Here is an 11608-nt window from a genome sequence, read left to right as displayed (position 1 = left end):
TGAAGATTTTGCCAAATGTGAAATGGATAATATATCTGTTCCCCATACAGACAGACGTATGTGGAGTTAAGTGGTGGATGCTTGAGTTGATTTGAGTTTATATCCTCAAATAGATTATACTCTGGGGACTCATGTAAAGTCTGGGTATGAATATAAATGTGCTCTAAGGCTTGAAAAGCTTTAAAAACTTTAAAAGTCACATGCATATACCGTCAAACTCATTCACCTGTTTTGCCGCACACAAAAGCATGTTGGTGTCCCCTCTGCCCACTGAGGGAGGAGGCACGAGAGACGACAAGGGAGGAGGCCTGCTGGAGCCCCCCCCCCGCCTGCCAGCCAGCACTTATTTATGTTTCCCCAAAGTGTCCCGACAGTGCCAAGACATTATCCAACCCGCTGATGGAGTCGCCACACAGCGGCTGCTGCCATCCAGTCTGGAAAACATTTGAAAATCTTTGTTATGAAAAGAGCACAAAAATGCCGATCGCACGGCAGAAAGATGGCTCCTCTTTCCATCTGGAGCGCACGGAGTCAGTGTGGGAGGACGTGTGTACGTTTTCAGCACAACACAGCGGATGATAGAATAGCTTATGAAAAAAAAGGCAAAAGAGCTGTAGTCACTCTTCTGGGTGGGCCCATCGAGCGCATGACATATTAGGCCTGTGAGGGATTATTTTTGTGTTCCTCAGCAGTTTTTTTGTGGAGTTACACTGATATATGAGGCCATTAAATATCAGCCACGATGTTCTGCTTTGATATGAGGCCTCTCTCCATCTGAAATCTTTATTACATCGTGCACTTATTTAAACTGCTTTCGAACAAGTGAGCTCCAAAATAAATCCCAGAGATCAACAATTGAAAAAGTGTGTGTGTGCGCGTGTGTTTGCATTTTTTTTCCCCCCAGAACACTTGGTTCTAGGTTTCAAACAATGGTGTTTTATGGTGTTTGGTAAATGCGTGTGATTGAATCATTTAGATTGAAAACTAAGCCCAGCGTAAACCAGACTGTGTAGTGGAAACCAGAACCTGGTGCAGCTCTGCTTCCTTGCAAAGTAGGTGGTGTAACTCAATGTAGTGATGAGTGGGTGAACCACTGACGAGTTATCGGCTAAACAAACCGGCTGGGAACATGCTGGCTAGCTGGTCAGTCACAGTGACTCTGTACAGACCTCAACATCTGTCCTATTCCAATTGCTGGCCGCTCTAAGTGCAGATCTGAATGAACCTAAACGTGTCCTCGGGATCTGATCACTCAGAGACGTGAGATCTGATCACAAGTGGTCCCAGGAGACACGTTCAGAACTCATTTAAATACCCGGTGTGAAAGGAGGAGCTTAGAACTGAGCACTTGTGATCGGATGTTAAAACAGGGTCAATAGCTTCCTAAGCAAACCATTTGCCTATTTGTCTATTTCCTGTTTGGTGGATTATACTAATAATAACTTTATAATAAAAATATTATATAAATAGACTTATGAAATATAAACTAATATAGGTACCTATGTTTCGGACATTACAGCTCTCTTCCCTCAAGTGCATCATCGTCATACATTTACTCTCTGTATATTTATTTGCTGCCACTTTTGTTGTTTTCACCCTATATTTCTACATATTTTGTACACCTGTATACAGATAGATATTGGAGAGAAAAGCCTCTATTACAATGTTGAATATAGACCTTGAAATGCAGGTGTGATGGAAAACCTGTAGGTGTGTTTGACTGAATCTGAAAATGAAATGATTCAAAGTCGGATGAGAATAAAGTGGACTTCCTACATTAGTCTGGACGAGAAACGTGCCGTCCTGTGTTTCAGACACTGACAAGAATACAACTTGTGCAATCTTTTGTAATGCACAAAGATCTGCTGTGAGCTGCTTCAACCCAGAAATAGAATATTGACCTCCAAAGCTCCTGTCAAACTTGTCATGATTGTTTAGATTTAAAGAAAATGAGCCAGAGTCGAGCCCTCCATCAACGCAGCGTGCAGTCCTTCTGGACAGATGTGTGCGTTGATCAGGCTCAGACAGAGCTGGTCTAATGGGAAAGTTGGAAATCCCCCCCCATCCCCCCACCCGAGCCGCTTTCTGTGCCGTCGACTGATGTCGTAATTTCTCACTGAAACCTTAACCAAACAATAAATATTCGACAGCTCAGTTGTTCTAAAAAGCAGCCCTGTTTGCTCAACACTGCCTGCCAGGACACGCTCGCAGAGTGGAGTGTGTTTGGTTTTTTCTTTTGTCAGACACCAGGTCGGAAAGACAGAAGCCTGTAGACCTCACTTTTACTCACAGGCACGCAGAACCTGGCCTTTCTGCTGGCTAACAAACACATGCAATGTCTTTTCTTTGGTACACCACCATTTTAGTTTCTACGCTGTTGGATTTGAAATCCCCCTGAATCCAGGCTCCGCTTTAGGAAAACGCACAAAGCCACCGAGCCAAGACTGAACTCGACGCATGTGGAGGGATTGGCCATGTTGTACTCATTAATGACTGGCACACGTGAAGAAAGTGCAGTTAATTGCTTTGACATTCCAGCCAACGTATAAACTGTGGCAGTCCAAACGTTCCTTTCCAGAGAAGCCATTGCAAATCCAATCGGGCTGCGGGCCTATAATCAGTCCAAGAGGAAACTTTTGTTTGAAAGTGTTACTCCCCTTAGTGAGACTCAATGCAGCACAGCAGGTTTCACAAACACCATTTGGCGGCTGCCGGTCTCAGTAAATAGTGGTGAGGGGTTAACTTATGAAAACACTCACACCCTGTTATCAGATTAGGGCTCTACAAAGAGCTCTCAGCGTCAACAAAGGGGAAGGGATATTTCTTAATTTTTTTTAAAGAAGGCGACTCGATCAGCACTGGGTCTTGTTGGTCTTTCTCCTCTCCGCCTCCACCCCGTCCCCATTCCTTCCCTCGCTTTCATTTGTTCGAGCTGTCGACAGCCGGCTTGCCCTGAAATTAAAAACCTTTCGTGTTTGTTTGCCCGTTGTCAGCACAAGGCTTTTCCCATCATTCCCAGGGACGGCGTCTGTCACGCCTTTTGAAAACTGCTTTTGTATTGGGTGGTTGGGGGGGGTTCACAAAACAGAACATTTTTCAAAATCCAGTTGAGAGCGAATATCTGCTACTACCTGAATATGTGTCAGTCTGTGTTTTGCCTAATATATGAAATCTACCAAAGGTTCCATTTGTTTTATAAAAACAGCTTTACAGGTATATTTGGACCTTTTTTCTGCATCAAAATGTGTACAATTTGATACGTGAAATAAGCACACAATATTTGCTTTATCATCTCGATGGTGGACTTTATATAACACTTATTGGTTGAATGGGGGGGTGGTTAGCTCGTAGTCCGGGGTCAAGCACACACTCGGGCACCAGTGTGTTTGAAGTGTCGATTCTCAACCAGGTCAAAGGTCAGGAAGATGGTGATGACTGACGAGGTGTAATTGTTTTATTTATATGTGTTGTTACACATCTGGAGGCTTCGAATGGTGCGTTTTTAAATAGATTCCAGTTTACCGACTTTTCCGATTCTTGATATATAGTCTATGTAAGTCACATTCATACTCTGGTTATGTATTTGGTAGTTTTTTTCACTGTGCTATGAGGCATTATGAAACGTTTTAGGGTCAACACTTACAGTGAGTGTGTTAAGGAATTATTCTACCTTTTAGATGAATCGCTGAAATCATAAGAAACACATTGCATCCTTACTTGGTCCGGTATGATCAATATCTAATGGTGGCTAATATAAGTAAAGTGTTGTTCTGTATAAAAGAGCCATTTCTCTTCTGTACTCGTTCATTGATACACTACGTTACTGTTATCCCACAGTTATCGGGTGTCACTGTTTTAATTGCAAATAAAAAAATTATCAAAATATCAATTTCGACCTTGGAAATCTGATGTTATCATGAGGATTCTCAGACACACGATTGGTTGTGTCTGGAAGACGGAGAATAAACTCCAAATTCAAACAGTCAAGACAGCGAGTTACCTGAAGCTGCGCCTGTCCTGTGTTCAATCTGAAAATTGTTCTTTTCTTACCGGGGTAGATAACCCTGAATGCCCCCCCCCATAGAATAACAAAGTGCTGAGAATAGACTGTATGCATGTGTGTGTGAATGGGTGAATGTAGAACTGTACTGTAAAGAGCTTTGAGTGGTCATCAAGTCTAGAAAATCTCTATATAAATACAAAACCATTACCAAATCAGTTTATAGTGATGTGACAAATTATACAGAGCAATATATATTTTTCGTTGTTAAATCATTTTGATCCGGACTTCCCATGTGTTGTTTCATGAGGCTCTACTTCCTCTGTGCTGCTCGCCAGCAGCTCAGGCAGTGATGGTATGATCCATCCCCAAGTCTCCACCCCCGGAGAGGACGCTTGTATAACAATTTAAAGTGAAGACGTCAAACACAGGGAGCAATTTTTAATAGCAGAACCTTATACATTATTAAATAAACTGCAGTGAAGTATTTATAGATATATTTGCAAAACTGTAATATCTATACAGTGATATTTCAAAACTGCTCCACGACATACGTTAATTTTATAACGGTGGCAGACTCGTCGACTTAGTTTACTCCGAATGCATCATCATAGCTGCATCACCCTGAAGTCTGTGGGCACTAAATATACAAGAAGACATGTCACAGTTTATAGCAGACGAAGTTTGTCCTTTGTTTGATGGGCTGAAAAAATATAAAAATGAAGAGTTCACTTACTTCCCCAGACACCACTGCACCACTGACCACCACTTTCCATCAGGGAACAGCTCAATGAGCACTTTGCATTAAAAAAAGGATGATGAGCCGTGTTGATGATGTGAAGCTGAGGCAAGAGCCCACATGTAAATTGCAAGATGTAGATTTGAGTCACAATACGGACTGTGGACAGGTTGAGACACAACACTGTGTGAAAGGGAGTAACGCACATGGGAGAAGAGGTCACAGATACTTGATTACTTCATCTCCAGTGGCTCGCGTTTGCTGGTTAGATAAGTTTGAGAAAATGGGCGGAGCCCCCGGTCTGTACCCTGCGTTCATTTGGTCACGTCTTCTCAGAGTAACATCGGACATCATGGGGGGGCAGTGTAGCCTATATTGAAAACATGACAATCATAGAACAAGTGAGAGAAATATCAACAATGGGGGACATTTTGAAAGAGAGACTTTGCGAGATGGTAAGACGCCATTACCTCGCCGAGGCACGAAGGCACAAACAGACACTTTTGCATCTTAAGGGTACATGGTCCCAACCTCCCCCACAGTGTTATATGAACTATTCCACATTTATACAACTTGCTATTTATTTGCAAATAATTTGTTGAACTCTGTATATGTAATTGTACAATTTCATATTTTGTCCATTACCATCCTTAGTCCCTGAGCTACAGTCTGACTGAAATCCCCCCGCAATAGTTCAATGAATTCAACGCACAATTCCGGACATACCTGAGGGGAGGAGTTTCACAACACATCGGAGATCTTCCAGTTGACTCGTGTGTGTGGCCACAGAGCTATGTGGAAACATGATGTTACAACAGTTGAAATAGACATATTGCTTTTCGTACTTTTAGTTCTGTCTTTGTTTATACGCACTTTATTTTCGCCTTTCGATTCATGATCTATCTGCAGACATCATCGTCTGCTCTCCAGGGCTTTCCAGACAGTCGGCCACGGGGAGGTGGTGGGGGGGAGATCAGAAAGGCTCAAACAAATTGAAAAGATGATTGCAGGCTGCCCAGCAACAGCAGCCACCATGTCACAGCTCTATTTGCATACAGTGGAGGAATGCAACAGGGCTGCAGCGTCAGGTGGTATTGACAGGATGAACGGAAACCACCTGGAGGTTTAACCAAACTAACAAGGTCACCTCTCCTCATTTTTCTCCTCCTGTTGCTTGTAAAAAAGAAAATCCCCCCCGTGGGTTCAGCGCTTCACCAGTCTGGACTCATTCAGGGCGAGTGTTTGACTTGGGCTGAGCAGGGAACAATTTACTCCTTATTGGTAATTTGTCTGGGATTATCTCTGACACCGACACCACAGGCAGGTTTGAACAATTGTTCACAGGGAAATACTGCCTCTCTTCATCGGTTGTTTGATATATGACCAAATCTGAAATCAAAATACATTATTCTAGATACTGGGGACAAATCTATACCTTTCGGGGGGAAAAAGGTCTTGGTTAGTTTTGTATTTGGAATCATTTGTGCTGCCGCTGCCACCTCTGCATTGCCATGAATTCCTGAAAAGACGTATCTGAGAGATGATATGAAAAGCTTTAAACTTAAAACAAAGAAGGGCGACGTGTCCCAGGTGCAGGGAAACAGCTCAGCCCTCCAGCAGTGTGTTGTCAGTGTGTCGCTCATAAATCACTCTCAACACTACAAACCATCACTTCACTCTAACCCATCAACACACTACCAAGTACCCCAAGGCCACATCCACACTGATACAATTTAGTTTAGAAGTGCATCACTTTTGTGACATTTAAATCTGGCATCCACACAAAAAGAGTATTCGAGCCCTGAGCTGTTGCTGAGGCCATTTTTGTTTGAAATCTCAGAGGTAACATCGTTGAGAAAAGTCCTGACATTGTCTCCATTCATTTGAAATGCTCCATGATGTGACCACATCTGAAGGACTGCCTACTATACTGATGTCCTCTGACCCACTACAGGTCCATAATGGATTTAAAGTCTTTTGTAGCTTCCCAGTGGGCATACATTGATTTGTTTGTATCCAGAGCGGGAGATTATCTGCTGAGACACGTTCACAGCAACTCAGGAGTGTTCAGGAGAGGGGTGGTGCAGCAGTTTGTCTGTTCTCTTTTAATATCCACCTGAGACTCACTCTGGTACATGAACCATTGTGCTCATATTCATTTTATGTACACTGTCCCTTTTTTAAACAAGTCAAAGTAATGGATGTAACGTTTTAATTTAGCTGCGGAGATCACATGTTTTCATTTAGTTCAGCACATCGACATCGGCCCCTATCACCAAAATCTCTCCGGACATCTTCGCCTGTGTCTTCTGCTTGTAAGGCACTGCTCTTTTGATCCCCCTGATGTATTTGGATTTACTTTTCCTCCATTTTTGCAAAAAAACGTCATCAACACCCCCCCCCCCCTCACTTACAAGTGGTAACAATAGTGTTAATACCAAATGTCAATACACACGGATCTGTCAGGTCCATAGATAACAACACATTTAAAATCTGCATCTTCCAAACTGACTCAAGATCAGCACATTAACACTCATCACACACGCACAGATATATATTCACGTACCAACATTGGGTATTGAAAGAGTTTTTGGGGTTTGATTTGATTGACCATTTTGCTGCTTTTGTTACCTTAGATTGTCCTTAACTGGATCGTCCTCCTTAGTATCAGTATATAACTTTTACACTTGTATTTTGCTGCTTCTGAACTTTCAAGCAGCTGGATGGGGGGGGGGGGGGGGATGAAGGTTTGAGCTTAGAAACTTGCCTACAGACAGCATGCTTCTCCCTGTGCCTCCGAGACTGTGATTCACAGCCCGTCCTCCATCTCAGCCATTATGGTTGCGTCTTTTACAGGCGTGGGGGTGCCGGTTACTACCGTCCACAGACTCACAGGCAGCCCGACTGATTTAGCTCTTTAGATTTGTGTGGAATTAGTCACAGTGGAGGGCTGGCTGGGACGGCGGGGAGTTTAAGACATTGTTGGGAAAAGAGAAAGCCCAGAGTAGGCGGTCTTTTTTTCCTTGCTGGTTTTACGACCCCTCAGGTTTCCACCTGTGCTGACATGGCTGAGACTTTACAATAGTCCTGAAAGAGTTACAAGCAGCCGGGTAGAAATTCCAGGCCCCTTTTTCTCTTTTTTCCCCCTCTATTTCTTTCACCCGTTCTCTCTTTTTTCCTTTTTACTGGAAGGGTGGGGTGGGGGCTGCAGTTATTGTGGAACATTTGTCAGGCTGCCAATTGCCGAGGCAGGGCCAACCGGTGATTTATGGCAACATCTGCAAGATGCAAAGCCCTTGTAGACGCTTTTAATCATACAAAGAGCCCTGGCTGCACTGGAGATTGGAAAGAGAAGGTCTGACGGGGTTTTACGGCGTCCGTGCTGGGATTCACACTGATGGCGACCCGCGTGAACATAGTATATGACCGTGGGATTTCAGCAGCTTTGTGTTCCTGGGTCGAACTTGGCTTCGTAGTTTGTGTCGCCTCTGTGATCCTGCGATCCGATGGACAAAAAATTCTCACCGAGCACGATGATAATCTGCAAATGATCCAATGCAGTTAGTCAGTAAAAGAGAAAAACTGTGTGTGAAGGCAACACAGCACCAGTCTCGCTGGATTTGTCTGTCAGCAGTTGGGGAGTTGGGAGTTAAATGGAGTGTGACCTCACATACTGAAGGCTGGGGTCCGCTCACTTTTTTTAAATCTGTATTTTAGCACTGACACGAAGCGTATCTAATGCTGAAACAAGCTCGGTGGTTGTAAAAGTCAGACAGCAATCCCCCAGCAGATTTCCTGAGCTTCGTAACAGAGGAATAATAATTTCTGCAAAGCCGCCTGTAGCTATTCAATATAACAAACATCTGTCTGCATGTCAGCACATCTGGCAATAATGAAGGCAAATTAGCTACAAAATTCGGAGTGTCTGGAAATGAGATAAGGCCGCGGCATGCGAAATTCATTTTCTTGGCTCAGTCTCTGGGGTGTGGAGAGCATGGATGGCCCGAGGAGCTGACCTGGGATCAGTGTCTGACTGCTAACGTGAACAAAGTGGGGTCAGGAAATCGCTGATCTGAGACCAGGGGGTAGCGGACTCCCATCACTCGTCAGGCGAGTCACTGGTGGTCTGGAGGAACAGTCAACTTCCTGTCTCATTTTGCTGGACACAGAATCAAAGAGGGGGAATTATTCTGCAATCTGGCTGGTGTTTTCTTTTTCCCCCGGCTGGAAATGTGAAGGTTGTCGCTGGCTGCAGACTCGGCGGGAGACTCCTGTATCCACAGCATCGTTTAAAAGTGGAAACCCCTCTTTGCCTCAGTCGCTTGTTGGGCCACAAATTGTTTGTTGGTCGTAGTGAATTCAGAGACACTCCTAGAGGAGTAAATTAACCACTGTGAGGGGAATTACAACCCCCCCCCCCCCGCCTAATTGTAACACGCAAGTTTAGTGAAGTGTAAAACCTTGACTACAAGGAGGGATTTAACATATTGTTAAAAAAAGGGTTTGAATCCACCAAACCAGCTGCCAAACCTGAGAGGGGGAGAAACTCTCTTCTCACAATGGCCATTAAATGACCTTGAAGCAAAGTAGTTCAAGGAAAAGAAAATCCCCCCCGATCCTTCTACGCTATACGGGACATATAGCGATTGCATAGGTAGTTAAAGATCTTTAATTTTGAGTTTTTCAATACAACGCAGGGAAAAGTTTGTAATAGAGTGTAGCAGTTCATCTGCTTTTCCTCAAGATGTCTGACTAACTTCTTTACAGGGGCGTTGAAACAGGGTAGGTAAAGCAGGCAATCGTCTGGGGCCTCGATCTGAGAGGATAGGGACGTTTTGCGAGACCCCCCCCTTTTAATTTAGTGGTCAGCTCCATACGCTGCAATGACACCATTGTCGGAAAACCCCTAACAAGGCCCCATGCCAAAAGCTTTCCGCCAAAGGCTTTGTAATTTTTAAAGGTTTTATTGACGACTTTGATTTGATGTATGGCCCCCACAGCCCCATTTTGCCAGGGGCTCCTAAAATTCCCTTGAAACGCTCCTGCTTCTTTAGCCTAACATTTCATTTATTCATTGTGATGCACAAGTCATGGTTTGTCATTAACCGTGTCCACCAGCTCCTGGTAGATCTCTCTGTTCTGGTCTGATATCTGTTTATCTACAGCTCACATGCATCACAAGCTCATCATACATCATTCTACCCACGCAAAGGTTTTAAATTGACTTCTAAGCAACAGGACGTGTCAGTCCCATAAGTGTCACCACATTGTGTTCGACTAGAAGTGGAATCAGAACTCAGCTAGTTTATCATTCTCAGGCCCCATTTGTCCATCCTGGACAAACACGCCTGTCAGACATGGATTCCGCTCCAACCTGACATGGCCCCACACTGAGATAAGGTCATTACGCAGAAGTCGACTGGTCCTTGAACGTTGCCTCAGCGGCGGCAGAAGCAGCTGCTGCCCAGGTGTTTGGACGTGTGTGGCTCCACCATCTTGTCTTAATCGCAGCCTCCTCAAAGAACTGGCAAGACTTCCAACGAAGCCCGCTCATTCCTTTACAGCGGGGTAAAGAAACACAAACCAGCGCAGCCGAGCCAATGGCCAGGTGTACATAACCATTAGTCAGCCAGGAGGATGGGAGAGAAATAACATGTCCTTGGAAAGCGAATCTCCTCATCAGCATTTCCATATACACAAACTGAGAAGAGTCAAATCCAAACACAGACCTGCAGGGTTCACATGCTTATTTCAGAACTAAGTCCATTTTTCACTCCAGTTTATTTCACGTTGGCAGATAAAATGCCAGACCGAGGCGACCGGCCTTGAATAGGGGATCTGACTGAATCCCCCCCGCCCTCCGAGCTGCTGGCACCACCATCGTGAATCTGCCATTTCGTAAACACGGCTCCACTGTGGCAGACAGCGAGCCGCATGACGCCGTCCAAGTGCAAGTTTCAACAGCAAGCCGGGTGCACAAGCACACCTTTTTCCCTCATGTTGAGGAGGAGAGGCCTGAAACAACAAACCGCCAGGCGAGAAGAGCTGGGGGATCAGGCAGGCAGGGAGGCGGCTGAGTCATCCGGCTAACAGAGTCCTGAGTCTTTGGCTATGGTGCAGTGTACACGCCAAACACTCTCCCAGCGGTAATTGTGTGTTTAACAGAAATTATATGTAATTATTCCACGGATTATTTGATTGCTGGCATCTTTACTAATAAAGTAATTATTATTAAAGGTAGACTGCAGCTGTAATATCTATAGTGTGTGTGTGAATTACAGTCCTGGCTGCAGGAGTAACTGTAATTGGATGAGATGGGAGCAACACAAGTCCTTTTTAGTGAGCAGTGGCACCAGCTTTTAAGTTCATGTATGTATTCATATTATTGTTATATATTTTTGTGTGTTGGTTAGCACTGTCGCTCACCGCCAGAAGAATCCCAGTTTGAATCAACTGGGGTCTACCTGTGTCGAGTTTGCATGTTCTCCCCGTGGGTTTTCTCTGGGTACCATGGCCTCCTCCCACTTTCCAATGACATTAAAAATGTGACTGTAGATGTGAATGCTTGTTTGTCTCCCTGAGATAACCTGCCTCTCACCCAGTGTCAACTGGGATCGGCTCCATCTTTCCCTGCGAGCCTTAAGGAATAAGCAGTATAGATACTGGATGGATACTTCATCTGTATGGTCAGGAAGAACATGACAGCTATTTTGACATGTGATGTAGTGAACGGCTGCTGTGAGTACAATTAGTGGTAATGACATGATACTAGTAACGTTAGTGGAAATAATTGTCGTCTGTCTTTAATGTGTGTGATTATTCATTAGGTTGATTATTTGAGGAACAATCCACGTCACAGTAAACCCTGG

This window comes from Platichthys flesus, chromosome 23 (genome assembly GCF_949316205.1).
Source record: "Platichthys flesus chromosome 23, fPlaFle2.1, whole genome shotgun sequence".
Taxonomy (NCBI): domain Eukaryota; kingdom Metazoa; phylum Chordata; class Actinopteri; order Pleuronectiformes; family Pleuronectidae; genus Platichthys; species Platichthys flesus.
Note: the sequence above shows the minus strand (reverse complement) of the source record.